This window comes from Aquarana catesbeiana, linkage group LG09 (genome assembly GCF_042186555.1).
Source record: "Aquarana catesbeiana isolate 2022-GZ linkage group LG09, ASM4218655v1, whole genome shotgun sequence".
NCBI lineage: Eukaryota > Metazoa > Chordata > Amphibia > Anura > Ranidae > Aquarana > Aquarana catesbeiana.
In genome coordinates, this window is record NC_133332.1 from 218,683,542 (window position 1) to 218,700,837 (window position 17,296).

The 17,296-nt window shown below is 45.4% G+C and overlaps 1 protein-coding gene across 5 annotated transcripts in view; it reads left to right on the forward strand.

The window, feature by feature from the left end:
- ZBTB43 (zinc finger and BTB domain containing 43) overlaps positions 1-17,296 on the forward strand; it is a 72,254-nt gene that overhangs the window by 5,822 nt on the left and 49,136 nt on the right. The window lies entirely within an intron of this gene.

The following is a 17,296-nucleotide window of genomic DNA, read 5'->3' on the forward strand; positions in this document are numbered from 1 at the left end:
CCTGGAATACCAGGATTGCTAACTGTCACATTTGCTTGGGCCCTCAACCAAACTGTCAAACTATCAAATGGCTGGTGTCATAATTGATCCAATGTGCAGCACCATGGCAGTTGCAGATCAAACAGAAGCAGCTTCCTTGACTGTAAAGGATAGGAGGGTTTAATTCCGTTTTAAAGCGGTTGTGCGTCGAAAAAAAAAAAAACCTTTTAAGGCAAAGGCATAATGCATACTAGCTCATTATGAAATACTTACCTTAGAACGAAGCTCCCACAGAGCCGCCCGGTCACCGCTGAGGGAGCTAAATTGTTCCCTCTGCATTTCTTCCAGGCCACTCACAGCGTCGGAGCCGCAATGACATCACTCCCACGCATGATACGCGATGACAGCCCTCCGTTCCGGCACAACACACCAGACCTTCACTGCGCATGTGCCACTGACTTCAGCGGCTGCATGCAGGGTGAATATCTCCTAAACCGTACAGATTTAGGAGATATTCATTTTACCTACAGATAACCCTTATTATAGACTTACCTGTAGGTAAAAATGACCAAGCGGACAATACAACCGCTTTAAGGCTGTCAGCAGATCGACAGTGCCTAAAAATGGAGAGCAACAGAGCATGTGCAGAGCAGGGTGAGACAGTTTATTACTGGATTTTAAATAATATAGACACTTATTTTTAAAGTGGAACTTTAGTCAGAAAATTAAGTCCTACTAGATCACTTCAGGCTGGCCCCTTTTGCAGGTATAGTTATGTAAAACATTAAAAATAAGTGTCTATACTGTTTAATATCCAGTACTACACGGTCTCACCCTGCTCTGCACATGCTCAGTTGCTCTCTTTTGTTCGGCACTGCTGAATTTGTAGAGGCCAATCTGCTTACAGCCTTAAAGTAGAATTAAACCCTCCTATCCTTTACAGACAAGGAAGCTGCTTCTGTTTGATCTGAAACTGCCATGGTGCTGCACATGTGATCGGTTATGACACCAGTCATTTGATGGTTTGACAGAGGCAAATGTGACAGTTAGCAATCCCAACATTCCAGGAATGTAACTGTTTTTTGAAGCTGTAAAATCAATGGGTTTAGTTCCGCTCTATGATTTACTGCTGCTCAGGGGCTCTGGGCTTCAGCAAAATTGCAGCCTCCATGAAGAAACAGGTACAATGCTGGAGGCAATTTACAGCACATACTAATTTTGGTAGTTAATTATTAATGTGGAATGTGTATGTTCCTTACTAAAGAACATGATTTTTGTATATTATTGTTTGTTAAGTTGTTATGGGTAAAGTTCCACTTTAATCTTTTCATAGCTATAGCTGCAAAAGGAGTCAGCCTGAAGTGAGCTAGCAGGACTTCACTTTCTGACTAAAGTTCCACTTTAAATTTACCTTCAACTGGCAACTATCCATAATATTTATTGTGATCCCGACACTGAAATAGGTTTCTTTAACCACTTGCCTACCAGTCACTTAAACCCCCCTTCCTGCCCAGGCCATTTTCAGCTTTCAGCGCTGTCGCACTTTGAATGACAATTGCGCGGTCGTACAACACTGTACCCAAACAAATTTTTTTATCATTTTCTTCACACAAATAGAGCTTTCTTTTGGTGGTATTTAATCACTGCTGGGTTTTTTATTTTGAAAAAAAAAATGTTTTTTACTTTTTTTCTGTCAGTAAATTTTGTAACTAAGTAATTTTTTGCCTTCGCTAATGTGCGCTGATGAGGCTGCATTGATTGACTTATGGGCACTGATGAGGAGGCACTAATATGCGGCACTGATAGGAGGCACTGTTGGGTGGCACTGATGGGCACTAATAGGTGGCACTGATAGGCAGCACTGGTGGGCATGGATAGGCGGTACAGATGGGCACTGATGGTCATTGATGGGTGGCACTGATGGGCGACACTGGACATTGATCGACAGCAGTGATGGGCATTGATGGGCAGCACTGATAGGCGGCATTGATTGCCAGCACTGACTGGCATCGCTAATGGGCACTGGTGGCACTTGTGGGCACTGATTGCTGCCACTGGTGGGCACTATATGCTGGCATTGGTAGGCACTATTTGTGACACTGTATTTATTTATTGTAATCAGGGCACTGATAATCAGTGCCCTGATTACATCCCTAGATGTCCCCCTGTGAGGAGATGCCGCTGATCGGCTCTCCTCTCCTCACACTCTGTCGTCGTGAGGCAAGGAGAGCTGATTACCAGCATCTCTCTGTTTACACGTTACCGGCTGTAATTGGCTCTTTACCCAGATCGGGGTCGCGCCGTGTCCTAGCAACATGGCGCTGCTGCATGCGGTCGAGAGCGGCCGTTCATGGTCGGCATCATACGACGTCGTCCCAGAATGAGAGCTGTACCGCCCCGCCGTTATTTGATGGTGGGCGGGCAGCAAGCTGTTAAAGCTGAACTCCGGGCAGATCTAAAACACACAAATGGATGTTTTTCTGTATTTATTAATACATCATTGTTTTTATTTAAATGCAAGCAATACAGAGTCCTGAATTTGACCTGTTAGCCTCTTGCAGTCCCTGTACTGAATTGCCCAGAGTGGGAGAACCAGGAGTATGCTGATTGGAGGAGAAAGCAGAGTGACAGAGATGAGCTCCTCACTGTACTGTCCTGTAGTAATATAGGGCTCACCAGAGAGAACAACACTTCCAGAGGGGTCCGTCTCTGTGCAGACTTTGGAGGACAATTTCCCTCCATCAGAGAAGGTGATCAGCATTGCAAGCAGCAGGAGAGGAAAATGTTTACTTTCTTACTTTTACAGGAAACGCAATTTTATTTTAGCAACAGGGTTGCTCTAATCTACTTTTAAAGCTCAAGTAATGACTGCTGGAGAATGCGTCAGGTATAAGATGAGTAATTTTTTTTAAACAACTGGCATTCCACTATAAAGTTGAATTCCAGGCTAAACAAATTTCTAAATACAAATGCTGTGTGTACATTTACTTGAGTCTTGGTGGTGTTTGTGTGTTTTGTGTTTTTTTCCCTCCACATCTGTTCAGTAATCCACCATGAATGAAACTCCTACACTTTGGGGTTGATTTACTAAAACGAGAGAGTGCAAAATCTGGTGCAGCTGTGCATGGTAGCCAATCAGCTTCTAACTTGAGCTGTAAAATGAATCCCCCGCCCCCAGTTAGAAAATGAACCCTTATATTAGGGTTGCACTGATACCGATACCAGTATTGGTGGCGATATCAAGTATTTTTATACAAGCATTCGTACTGGTGAAAATGCTCTGATACCCAAAACCGATACCTTTGTGGTGTGATTTGACCCCATACAAAATGAATAGGCTCAAATTGCACTGCAGAGAATCGCATGTGATTTGAACAGATGCTCTGTGCGATTCCTGTCCAAATCGCCTGCAGTTTCCCGTAACGCTCCTGTTTGAACCCAGGCTTGTCATAGTGACTTCCAAATTTTTATTCTATTGTACGAGAATCTTTGTAATTTTTAGTAAACTCTTCATTTTCGATATGAGATTAGCATGCAAAAAAAAAACGACCGTTCTTCCGATAATCTCACTGTGTGTACCAGGCATTAGGCACAGTAAAAAATTGTAGCCATTCTTTGCCAAGACTGCATTGATTCAGCAGCAAACTATTTGCCCAATATTATAAGCCCCAAGTACAAACCCTATCTTTCCAATCTACATAATAATAGGTGTTTTTTTTTTTTAAGTCTCAAACACTTTCAGTTAAATCACCATTTGTGTGTGTTGCAGCAGATATCGCTCCTGGCAGAGGAGGACGCTGCTGCAAAATGTGAGTTCAACCAGACACTGAGACCAAAGAGCGCTATCACCTTCTTTTTTTTTAACAAAAAAGTTTATTTAGGTTTTCCAAAACAAACAGTTTAAAATGGATTAGACATAGATAAAGACATCTAACAAAGTTTTCTTACATTTCTTAACAAATGCAGGAGTAGTAGTCAAATCAACAATATGTTTACAAGAACATTGCTCCCATCTCAGGTGGAGGTATAAGAGGTCAGATTGATTACCTTTAGTTTGTACATTTTAACCCCACACTCTCACAGGTAGACACAAAAATCTATTTATGGGGACCAGTTTATATCAACCATCGTGAGCCCCGACCCGGGGGCCTCAATCAATAGTTAGATTTTTTGCCTTCACCCATGCTGCCCAAATCTTCCCAAACTTTTTGGGGCAGTTTCTTCCCATATATGTCATTTTATATAATGGTAATGCCCTATTTATCAAGGACTGCCAAAGCTGCCTGGTGGGTGGCTGGGACTGATTCCACTGTAATAGGATAGCCTTTCTAGCATACAGTGTGGCGTAGAAGATAAATAATTTCTTCCCCCATGAGACCTCCAGGAAGTTGCAAATACCTAACAAAAGAGGGATCGGGCTGTATGGAACCATCACTCTCCCAATAGAATTAATATTGGCAAGTATATTTTCCCAGAATTCCTTCACACCAGGGCAGGACCAGACTATATGGAAGAAGTCAGCGTCATCCGAACACACCTAGCGCACCTCGCCGACCTATCAGGGTAAATTCTCGCTAAACGTACTGGAGAGTAATATGCACGGTGAAGAAACTTCAGTTGCATGAACCTATCTCTAGCTGAGATTGTAAGGGGTAGATATTGCTGAATCCCCTCCTCCCAGTCCTCATCTGTCAGTTCCAGGATATCCCCCCGCCATAACTCACACAGCCGGGACACTCCAGATGTGTCGTGGGACGCAAATATGTTGTACAGTGTGGACAACGTTTTCCCTGTATCTGGGGGTTTAAGTGTATTTTCCACAGGCGACCCCTCCTAATTTAGCGGGCCAGGGAATTGGGACCGGAATGCATGGCGCAACTGAAGGAATCTGAAGAACGTATGATTCGGGAGTTCCTCATCTCTTTTTAAGGCATCAAAAGAGACTAGTCGGCCCTGTGCTACTATGTCTCCCAAAGTTTTAACCTCATATCTAGCCCACACGACCGGGTCAGGAATAGAGCGAAAGTGAGGCAGACGAGGGTTGCCCCACAAGGGAGTCGCAGGGGACCAGTCATTGGGTCCCATGAGTTGTTTTTGGACCGTGTCCCAAACCCTAAGGGTCGTCTTCATGGGAAGAGTCACCCGAAGATTGGATCTGGGGCCTCTATAAACCAAATTCCCCAACTCCCCAAACGAACCAATCAATGCCGCCTCCGTGGTGGAAGCGGGATTAGTCGGGTCCTCCGAGAACCACCACTTAACCGTCACCAGGACCGCCGCCCAATAGTATTTCAGAAAACAAGGCAAAGCCAATCCCCCCAGCACACCTGGCAACTGCAGAGTTGATCTAGCTATTCTAGGGGCCTTCCCATTCCAAATAAATGAGGTAACAATACTGTCCAAGTGTTTAAAGAAGAGCACCGTACCCGTGCGTACCCTAGCCGTCGGGGCCCTGTAGACCATCTTGACCCAGGAGAGGAAGACCGGACCGAAACCGAACCTGCGAAGTACCTCCCAGAGATAGCCCCACTCAACAGAGTCGAAGGCCTTCCCTGCATCTAAAGAGGCCACAATCCCGTCCTCCTCACCCTCCTCTCCAGAGGCCAAGACTGCATACAACCTACGGATGTTTATATCTGTGCCCTTCCCCAGCATAAAGCCTGACTGGTCTTCGTGAATAAGAGTAAGTATTACTTCGTTCAGGCGTCTGGCTAGAATTTTAGTAAGTATTTTTGCATCGGCATTAAGCAGGGATATGGGTCGGTATGAAGGGCACAGTTGAGGGTCCTTCCCTGGTTTGGGTATAACCACTATAATGGCTTGTGCCATAGACAGTGGGAGCTCCCCAGTTCGTAGGGTCTCTGTAAGCATTGCATGCATCTTATGTGCTACCTCGCCAGTGTATAGTTTATAGAATTCGGGGGGGAGACCATCTATTCCCGGGGTCTTCCCCGTCTGCATGGAACCCAAGGCCTGTTGAACCTCCTCCAAAGCTATTGGGGCATCTAAGCTTTCCCTTGCTGCTTCTGTGAGGACCGGAAGCGTTACCCTGTCTAAAAAGTCTGAGAGCTCGTCGAGAGAATAGTGCGTCTTAGAAGAGTACAGAGTCGAGTAGTAGTCAGCAAAGCAAGCATTAATATTTACCGGGTCGGATACTAGAGTCCCGTCGCTCTTTCGAATACGGGCTATGGTGGAGATCGAGGATTGTTCCTTGGCCAGCCAGGCTAAAAGCCTGCCTGTTTTGTCCCCTTGTTCGAATATTCTCTGCGTCTGAGCCAATTGGCGTTTATTTGCCTTGGCCACTCTAAGTAGCATAACCTCCCGATAGGCCACCCTCATATCCTGTGCTGTAATTGGGTTAGAGGTAAGGGCAAACCTAGTCTCTAACTCTTGGGCCTTAGCTTCCGCTTCCTCCAATAACATTGCGTCGTTTCTACGTTCCCTGGCTATGGATGACATATAGCAACCTCTAATGTAGGCTTTAAAGGCGTCCCATACAGTCCCTGGTGTGGCGGAATTGGCATTCGATAACCAGAATTGTTTGATCTCTTTGACCATCTCCACTTCTATAGTAGGATGCTCAATCCAGAACCGAGACAGACGCCAGATTCTATCTGCCTGTGGGGTAGCAGATTGCAGCGTACACAGCAGCGGGGAGTGGTCAGATATCCCTCTCGGGAGTATCTCAATATCTATAATTTTGGGAAGCATGGGTAAGCTGGCATAGAAAAGGTCAATACGAGATAATGTGTTATAGGAGGAGGAGTGACATGTGTACATACGATCCGATGGGTGTTTCCATCGCCACACGTCTTCCAATCCCATTGTCTGGGACCAACGGGACAATGCCGAATCAGTGGCGGGGTCCGGGGACAATTTATCTAGAGAGGGGTTCGGAGGGATATTGAAATCCCCCGTTAGGATCACGTTATCCGTGGGGAACTGGGCAATCAGGGTAACTATTTTCTGTAGGAGGGAAATATTAGCCGGAGGCGGTAGATAAACGCCCACCACCACCACGGCTATTGTATCAATAACAGCATGTAACAGCACATATCTGCCTTCTGGATCTATGAGTACATCTAGGGGTTCAAAGTTAAGGGATCTATGGATCAAGATACTGACACCCCTGGCATAACTAGTGTGCGTAGCATGGTAATGGTGTCCCACCCATGGCCTCTTCAGTCCCATTACTCTACCTCCCACCAAGTGTGTCTCCTGGAGAATGCAGATATGTGGAGTATACTTTTTAAGGTAGTCAAAAACTAGAGATCGCTTGATTTTATGGTTAAGACCTCTGACATTCCAGGACAAGATCTTTAATGGAGCCATATCCCTGAAGGACAGATAAATTGAACGGGGAACCACATACCTTGGGGGTTTACGGGATAACCCCCCCCACCCCACCCCACCCCTATTAGTGGGCAAGCAGGGAGCCCGCAGGAAGGTATTAGGATAGGAGGCTTCCTAGCGCAGCCTAATCCTCTAATGTTATAGAACCATTTGTAATGAAATGCATTCAAGCATGTAGGTATAAGAAAACCAAGAACAAATATAGAACAAAACAAACAAAAAAAAACCAAACTTCCCTCCCAGCCCACCCCACACCCCTTTAATTGAACCTCGGGGTGTTCGAGTACCCATAACAACCTAAAAGGAAAAACCAACTTAAATGTAGGAGAAAGCTCCTATGGGGGCGGTGTGTAGCAATCGACACACCTAGGACCTAATGGAGCGCAGGGACTCCACTACACGCATTACCTGTAGGCCATTGCTGATAAAAAGGAAAAACATGGTAGGGGAACAAAGAAACCCTTCAGCGTCTACAGAACAACTCACACTTAGATCACTCTAAGGGTACAGTCTTAACCACTTAAAGACCAGCCTCGTTTTGGATTTTAGGTGTTTACAAGTTTAAAACAGGTTTTTTTGCTAGAAAATTACTTAGAACCCCCAAACATTATATATTGTTTTTTTTCTAACATCCTAGAGAATACAATAGCGGTCATTGCAATACTTTTTTTTGCACCGTATTTGCGCAGCGGTCTTCTAAGCGCACTTTTTTTGGAAAAAATTCACTTTTTTGAAAAAAAAAATAAGACAACAGTAAAGTTAGCCCAATTTTTTTTTTTTTTTTTTTTATATTGTGAAATATAATGTTACGCCAAGTAAATTGATACCCAACATGTCACGCTTCAAAATTGCGCCCGCTCGTGGAATAGCGTCAAACTTTTACCCTTAAAAATCTCCATAGGCGACGTTTAAAAAATTCTACAGATTGCATGTTTTGCGTTACAGAGGAGGTCTAGGGCTAGAATTATTGCTCTCACTCTACCGGTCGCGGCGATACCTCACATGTGTGGTTTGACCACCGTTTTCATATGCGGGCGCTACTCACGTATGCGCTTTAAAAAAATTTTTTTTTTTTTTTATTATTTATTTTATTTTATTTTATTTATTTTTTCACTGTTTTTAAAAAAAAAAAATTTGGATCACTTTTATTCCTATTACAAGGAATGTAAACATCCCTTGTAATAGAAAAAAGCATGACAGGTCCTCTTAAATATGAGATCTGGGGTCAAAGAGTCCTCAGATCTCATATTTAGACTAAAATGCAAAAAAAAAAAAAAAAAAAGTCGTTTAAAAAAATGACACTAAAAAAATTTGTGCCTTTAAGAGAGTGGGCGGAGCCGTCGTAATGACGTCGCTCCGGCCGTCACATGGTATGGAGGCGGGTAGGCGCCATCTTGGCCTCACTTGTCTCCATACCTCAGCAGGGAAAGGACCCGATCGCCTCCGCCGCTACCGACGGCTCCGGTAAGCGGCGGAGGGTGCGGGAGAGCGGCGGGAGGGGGGGTGGCACCTCTCCCGCCGCCGATAACGGTGATCTCGCGGCGAACCCGCCGCTGAGACCACCATTATCGTGTACAGAATCGCTCACTGAAAAGATGGATATCTCGGTTGTGGCAGCAGCTGCTGCCGTTACCGAGATATCCATCTTCAAAAAAATGACGTATATATACAGTGAGCGGGGCTGAAGTGGTTAATTACACGAGCTATTCGCTCAACCTGTAGAAAAGAAACAAGGTTAAACAGTACATATTAAACAGTTATGCTTCTCAATTGAGACTAAACCAAGGGGGATAAGCTTTCCACCCCTAACCTCTCGATCTGGTCGGCAGTTCCATAGGCGGATCGCAGTTCTGGTGGAGATACCTAAGTCACATTTAATCAGATGACTCTGACGGTAGGAAGCCCGGAGAAACAACTTCAGCCCCCCACTCATCTCAACCGCCCAGATGCAAGATCCATCCCTCACTTGTTAGCACTGGAAAAGGGGGTAAAAATTAAGAGTATGGACTCCAGTAGGACCGGCATCCGGGGGGGGGCCCCAGGAGGGAGGGGGGGGGGGAACCAGCGGCAAAGAGGGTCAAACGCCACAGGTGAGTCAAAGGTGGCAGTCTCCCCCCAACCCCTAGCACCAGACCGTCCAGCGAAATATCGGTCACCTCCCATGTCAACACCAGACATTACATCCAGTTCACCTTCTAGATCTTGTCTCCAAGAAAGATAAATGCATCACTCTCTGTGGTCTGCCAGGTTCAAATAAAGAGGAGGTTGCAAAAATGAAAAACTACTTTCCTTACCACCAAACATCTCGGGTAGAGTAAAGGGGGTATTCTTGGTGGTCTCCGTTTTACAAATCAATGATTGCATGGCAAGGAGTCGAGCCATCTAGACGCCTCTTCCGGGGAAGTGAAGAATTTTGTAGTCTCACCGTCCACCACTCTAAGACTTGATCGAATGTCCTGCGCTGTCTTTGCGTCTCGACCGAATAATCAGGGAACAGCATAATCTTCGCGTTTTCAGATCTCAGTTCCCCAGCTTTCCTGGCTTCTCTAAGGATTAAATCACGGTCTCTGAAGTTTAGCATGCGGAATATGAAAGTTCGTGGCGGTGCTCCCGGTGGACCCTGGGCCGATGGCATCCTATGGGCACCCTCCACCACAAAATGGGCAGAGAATGGAGCTTGCGGAAGCAGGGTACGGAGCAGATGTTCTGCATAAGCCTCCGGATCTCTTCCCTCCACTCCTTCCGGAAGTCCCACCAGTCGCAGGTTGTTTCTGCGATTTCTGTTTTCCTGGTCTTCAGCACGGGATTCCAACGTTTTCATCTTAACTTGCAGTGTACGGATTGAGGCACTATGATCACGGATGACATCCTCATGATCTCCTACCCTCCGTTCAGCCTCCGTCAGCCTATCGCGGTATTTGTCCATATCACGTCTTATAAGGCCCATTTCGAATTGCATCTGTTCTATTTTCGTGGTAAGGGTGGTTTGGCATCCTGTTATCGCCTGCATTAGTGCTTGGAATTGGTCTGTGGCCAGTTGAGATGTTTCTGCACATGATTCTGTGTGTTCCGTTTGGGACGCCATGTTTAGTCGCACCGCTGCACGTGTGTCTCTAGCCGGCGGTGGAGTTTTTTGGACAGACTGCCTTTTCTTCTGTGCACCGGAGGTCCTCTTACGCATGCCCAGTTCCAGACCTAGCCCGGCAGGTAGGATAGTATGGTTATGTATCTCAAGGGGCCAAATTGAGGCAGCTGTGCAATGTAGAGCCCCTGTCCCTCGCCTCACAGCAGGATGCGCCACGTATGTATTCTCTACAGTGGCGGCGTTTGCAATGCCGGATGACACTGTCTGTATGCCCCAGATTATTGTAGTGGGGTAAGGAGGGTGACTGTAGGTCCTTAGAGGCAAATGTCAGCTTCAGGCAGAGCAGTGTATGATTATTAGTATGTAACAGGCAGAGCAGTGTATGATTATTAGTATGTAACAGGCAGAGCAGTGTATGATTATTAGTATGTAACAGGCAGAGCAGTGTATGATTATATCACAGGGAACCAGAGTGAAGTGGCTGTACAGCATGCAGTGCCTGACTATCACTCCTCCCCAGGACGCTGCACACGTGTCTGCCTGGTGATGGAGGGGATCTATGAGGCAGGAAGCCGCTGTCTGTGTGCCCCAGATTATGTCTCTCTCAAGCCTGTGAGAAATCCCCTTTTCAGTGGGGTAGGGAGGATGGCTCAGTCTCCTAACCAGGCAAGTATGAAGGGTGCCAGCCAGAACAGCCAGAGCGGTCTATGCCTGTATCAGGGGGACCGGAGCGTGAGGCCTGTGCAGCGTGAAGCCCCTGTCTCCCCTGCACACCAGGGCGCTCCACGCGGTCCCGCCGGCAGCGGCGTTTGCTCGTCCGGTCCCGATGGCACTTCCTCCCAAGTTACCTCTCAGGAGAGCTTGTGTGCAGCGGCAGCTCAGGAGGACCAGCAGGGCTTCTGTGTGTCCCGATATACCGGATAATAGAGCCTATTAGGTGCGGAGCTCTTGTCCCTCACGTCCTTCTAGGTCGCCATCTTGACCACGCCCCCCGCGCTATCACCTTCATGCCTGTACAGTAGGTTTGTGAAACTTCACAGCTTCTCTAACTCTTATACTGCTGATGTTTGTTCACGTTAAAGTGGTAGTAAACTCTCATATTTGATTTTTAGCTGCAGATGAGCTAAAAAGGCTTAGCTGTAGGTAAAATGTATATCTCCTAAACGTGCACTGTTTAGAAGATATTTTTGCGAATAGCAGCTGGTGACGTCACGGGCGCATGCGCTCTGAAGGAACAGCATACCTCTACTGTTCCCTTCAGAGCTGTGTGCCGCGGCCGAGTGACGTCATCACAATTCGGCCAATCAGACGCCCCGAAGTCCCTGAATCTGAAGTTTTTTTTCTTACAGAATTTACTACCACTTTAACTCTCTGTTTCATAATTTTCTTTATAAGATTGACTTTTTCTTAACAGAAAAGAGAAGTCCTCATCGTTTTCTAAAGAAATGATAGCTGATAACTGGTTGCTATATTCTTGTGTACTTGATCATCTGTGCACAAGTGTGTGAGTAAATAAAGCTGCAAACATAGAGTGAATAAATCACGTGAATATATATATAATAAAAGAAAATTCTGCGCTATCTCCAATACTTTGTCTGTGAGTAATAACAATATCTATAATATGATGGTCTATCTGTTTTCCACAATCGTCAAAAAAAAAACTTTCAAGCAATCACAAACAATAAAACAGCAAATGTCCATATAATCGTAAATGTAATAGTCCCATATGCCTAGTGATATATATCACTCCCAAGTAAGTGCTGCAAAGATGTGCAAGTAGAAACCCCTCCACCACAGTGAATCCCTTATGAGCAAACTCTCACCTCTCCATACTAACCTCCATAACAAAGGTCAATATGCGCTTCACCACCAGATGGATTCCTTTTCTTCTTAATCAGCAAGGACTCTTGGAGAACCTCAGCAGCGCTCAGGTGGATAAGATGATTTAGTGTGTATTTACATGTTAACAAAACATATATATATATATATATATATATATATAGTTTTTTTCATCATACACACTGAATCATCCATTCATAAGAGATTGCTCATGAGGGATTCACCCTGGTGGTGTTTCCCCTTGCGGCTTGAGTGCCCCCCTAGCAAGCTGCTTGCTGTGGGGGCACTGAACAGAAGGAAGGGGCCAGGAGCACAGAAGAGGGACCCAAGAAGAAGAGGATCTGGGCTGCTCTGTGCAAATCCACTGCAACAGAGCAGGTAAGTACAACATATTTATTATTTTTATAGGAAAAAAAACAAGACTTTTCAATCACTTTAAAGTGGAATTTTACCTAACTAATCTTAAAAATGCTTCCCCCTCCAACAACTATGCTGACTAACCTGTGTATGAATGATGTACATACTTTACCTATTTTCAGGCCGCTTCATCCTGGTTATGTGATCTCCCCTTTTGCCAGCAAGCGGCAACTGAAGGGATTAGGAGAGAGCACATGACAATGACTGCTAGACCAGTGAGGTCACTCCTAGGCTCCTCTGGCCTATACCTTGTTACCGCTCTCTCCTCCCCCAGCAGCTGCTGCTGACTGACACAGGAGAGCTGGATCACCTGACTGCAGCGGGCTGGAAATGGGTAAGTATATACATCTTTCTTACACAGGTAAGTCAGTATAGATATTTGGGAGCATTTTTAAGATTAGTTAGGTATAGCCTGGGATTCCACTTTAATAAATACATTATAATTATTTTTATTTTTTTATTTTTTGCTTATGGTTCTGTTATAAAGAGAAACTGTGGCCAGGCTATGAGTGTTCAAGAATTAACACATACTTAACAAACAGTGATTAAGCTTTAAAATAAGCCTTTGCTATCCTTTTATGGTTAAATCCACTGTGGAGCAATTCATCCTCAAAGTTCACAGCAGAAGCAGTGTTGTCATTCAAGGCCAGTGTTTACAGTAATGTATTAAGCTCTCACAGTTTTTTAGAGTGATTCATTCTGATGAACCAAATTAACATCCAGCTATTTTTAATTTACTTCTAACTTGTGTTACATAGCTGCTGTGTCCTGCTCAAGCCAGTGTGTCAATCTGTTGGGGAGAGCAAACACTTGCTGCATCACATGGGGCTGCTCAGGGATAGCAGATTCTCGAGCTGCTATCAATCAGTTAGCTTGAGGTGGGGAAGCAGGGGTTTGGCACTGTTTGTGCAGACCCATACAGTGCAGGGACATTTGGCTGGGAATGTGAACACAAGGGTGGCTCCATAGGACCCCGCAAGGCCATGAAGCCACTCTAAGGCAGGAAACCTGTGATGGTGATCTTTTGACCAGCTCATTTAAGAAGAAATGCCTTTTTTTTTTTTTTTTTTTTTTATTCTAGTTTAAATTTTATTTTAAGTCAAAAATAAAAGAAAATACAAGATACAAAGAACACATCATATAAGAAGAGAGGGATATCCCCCCAGATATGGAGTTGCAAACAGATAACAATGCATTAACATCTTAGTGTATACAAATTGTGAGTCTCTCACAAGGTAGTACATATAGACTATAAGATAGTTTTAGGGTCTAGAACAGGGATATGTAATTAGCGGACCTCCAGATGTTGCAAAACTACAAGTCCCATCATGCCTCTGCCTCTGGGTGTCATGCTTGTGGCTGTTAGAATCTTGCTATGCCTCATGGAACTTGTAGTTCTGCAACAGCTGGAGGTCCACTAATTGCATATCCCTGGTCTAAAAGATGCCTAGTAACCAAAGTAGACATTTAAGAATCCTTTAGTGATGCACAGATACGGATGTAAAGTTACAAAGAGAGTAGGGTAGGTGTTCACATCTGGCTCTGTTTGGTCCAAACAGTAATGGGGATTATTCCAATGCTCAAAGGTAGTCAGAGAGGAGTACTACTCCAGTTATGTAAGCTTGATACTTCTTGGATGGGCCAGCCATGGAGCCCACTGTCTGTGAAAATGCTCTCCCGTTAGGTGAGATTTGGAGAAGAGATATTCCATGTGGCAGTGCTCATTTAAAGCAGAGTTGAGAGAGGTGGCAGTTGGTGGAAGTGGGTCTTTCCAGGCATGAGCTATTACTATATGTGCTGCGATTAAGATGTGCTGTAGAATTGGTGTGTAGGCTGTGGGCCAGGGGTAGGCGTCTAAACCAAAGAGAACCATTTGTGGGGTCAGTTGTCTGGTAATATGTGTCATATCAGCGATTAAGGCAGATACTGTCTTCCAAAAGTATATGAAGGCTGTCCCCAATATTATTACAGTTCCTCCAGCAGTTCGGAGAGCGGGATTGGAAGATACATGCCAGTCTGTCAGGCGTGTAGTACCATTTGTGGAAAATTTTCATGGGTATTTCCCAGTGTGATATGTTTTTGGAGAATGTAGTAGGAAGTCGAAAAGAGCACGGTACCATACCTCTGGAGAAAAAGAAGTTTGGAACTTTGATTCCCAGTATAGCATGCTGGTGGATTTACTTGTTGGAGTAGGTCTAGATAGAGTGTTGTAGATGAAGGAGATTCCCTTGGTCTTGGTGGATACTTGTTTGTAAAATGAGAGCAGGTCCTTAGGGGTCTTTGCTGAGGAGGTGGGCACTGAGGAGAGGATATAACGGATCCTTTGAAAGATGTAGAAATCTTTACTGGGCAGACTGTAGGTCTTCGATAATTGTTTGAAAATTTTGAGGCTCTGTTGGTGAAAAAGGTCCCCTATAGTATAGATTCCTGCAATGTTCCGATGCTGAATAGGTGGATCTGGGGAGAGTAGTTGCAGAGAGAGAAGTGGGAAAAGCCGCAAGGCGTTGTTGTGTATCCCTTGAGAGGATTGATGTAAGGCTTTCCAGACTGAGGTTGTGGCATTAACAGTGGGTAAGAAGGAACGTGGTGCACGAATGTTTATCCATATAGCTGCCAATAGCAGGTGTGGGGTGCAGGAGATTGCTGTTGACTCAATTTGGAGCCAAAGGGCAGTGGGGCGAGGAGACCACCACTGTTTTGCTTTGTCTAGGAGGACTAACTGTAATACCGCTTGATATTGGATGCTCCCAATCTAGAGAAAGCCGTAGGTGTGCTTAATAGTGAAGCTTTTAATTGAGGCCTGTGGGCTGCCCAGATAAAGGAGTTAAATGTTTGTTGAATTTTGGCGAGGTCAGCTGGTAGCAGTGGTAGCGGTAGAGTCCTGAAAAAGTAGAGGACGTGTAGGAGGAGGAACATCTTAGCCAAGGCTATACGTCCGGCCCAAGATATTTTAATAGACCTCATGGATGAGCTTATGGATTGAGGTTTCTGGAGCAGAGAGGAGAGGTCCGTGCATAGAAGAGGGAGATACTAGTTGAATGCCAAAGTATGTCATAATCGAGGCGGGAACCCAGGAGAAAAGTGAGATTTTGTAGATGTCCATTTTAACTTAGGCCTGATGCACACTGGACATTAAAATAACTTTATAGTGTGGGATACCCTGAAGGCTTTCATTAGAGGCATGTGCATTAAAGCGATTGCTACGATTAAGACCAAAAGTAGACAATGGGCCAAAGATGCCAGTACATCTGTGGGTGGGGCTGAAGAAGAATTCCTGCGAGATCCTACACGTGATCATAAGAGGCAGTGGATAGATGCACAAAAACATTACCGCAGTATGCATCAACAGCAAGCAGATAACAGTTGTTTCTTTACCTCTCAAATATATTTTGTAGAGAGTGAGAAAACTGGCCATATGCTGTCCATGATAGCTAGGTCCCAACAACCTTCACAGGTCATACACAGATTGACCGTGTTGCCCACTCAAGTGGTTACAGATACCCCCTCAATTTTAACCACTAGCCGCCCGCCCACTGTCATATGATGGCGTGACAAGGCAGCTATTGTTCTGGTCCGCCGTCATATGACGTGATCGCCTTCCCGGGCCACTAGGGGGTGCGGGCACACGCGCCCGGTGTGTCACTGGGGACCCGATGCGCGTGCCTGGCGGCCGTGATGTCCGCTGGGCACTCGTGATTGCCCAGTAACTGAGCAGGACCATGGATCTGTGTGTGTAAACACACAGATCCACGTCCTGTCAGAGGAGAGGAGACCGATAGTGTGTCCCTTGTACATAGGGACACCGATCGGTCACCTCCCCCAGTCAGTCTCCTCCCCCCACAGTTAGAATCACTCCCAGGACACACATTTAACCCCTCGATCACCCCCTAGTGTTAACCCCTTCCCTGCCAGTCACATTTATACATTAATCAATGCTTTTTCATAGCACGGATCACTGTATAAATGTGAATGGTCCCAAAAATGTGTCAAAAGTGTCCGATATGTCCGCCGCAATATCGCAGTCATGATAAAAATCGCAGATCGCCGCCATTACTAGTAAAAAAAAAAAAATAATAATAAAAATGCTATAAAACTATCCCCTGTTTTGTAGATGCTAGAACTTTTGCGCAAACCAATCATTATACGCTTATTGCGATTTTTTTTTTTTTTACCAAAAATGTGTAGAAGAATACATATCGGCCTAAACTGAGGAAAAAATTGGTTTTAAAGCGGAGCGCCGCCGAAAAAATTTTTTTTAAAAGTCAGCAGCTACAAATACTGCAGCTGCTGACTTTTAAAACATGGACACTTACCTGTCCAGGGCGCCCGCGATGTCGGCACCCGAGGCCGAAGCGTCTCTCCGTCCTCGGGTGCTGCCGCCTCCATCTTCGGTAAGGGAATCAGGACGTGAAGCCGTGCGGCTTCACTTCCCGGTTCCCTACTGCGCATGCGCGAGTCGCGCCGCGCAATACGAATGCTCCCTGCTGCCTCTGGGACCCGTGTGTTTCCCAGCAGGCAGCGGGGAGGGAGCAGGAAGTGGCGTAAATAACCGCAGATTCTGCGGCTATCTACGCCGGAAGTGGGTACAGATACCTGTAATATACAGGTATCTGTACCCCCCTC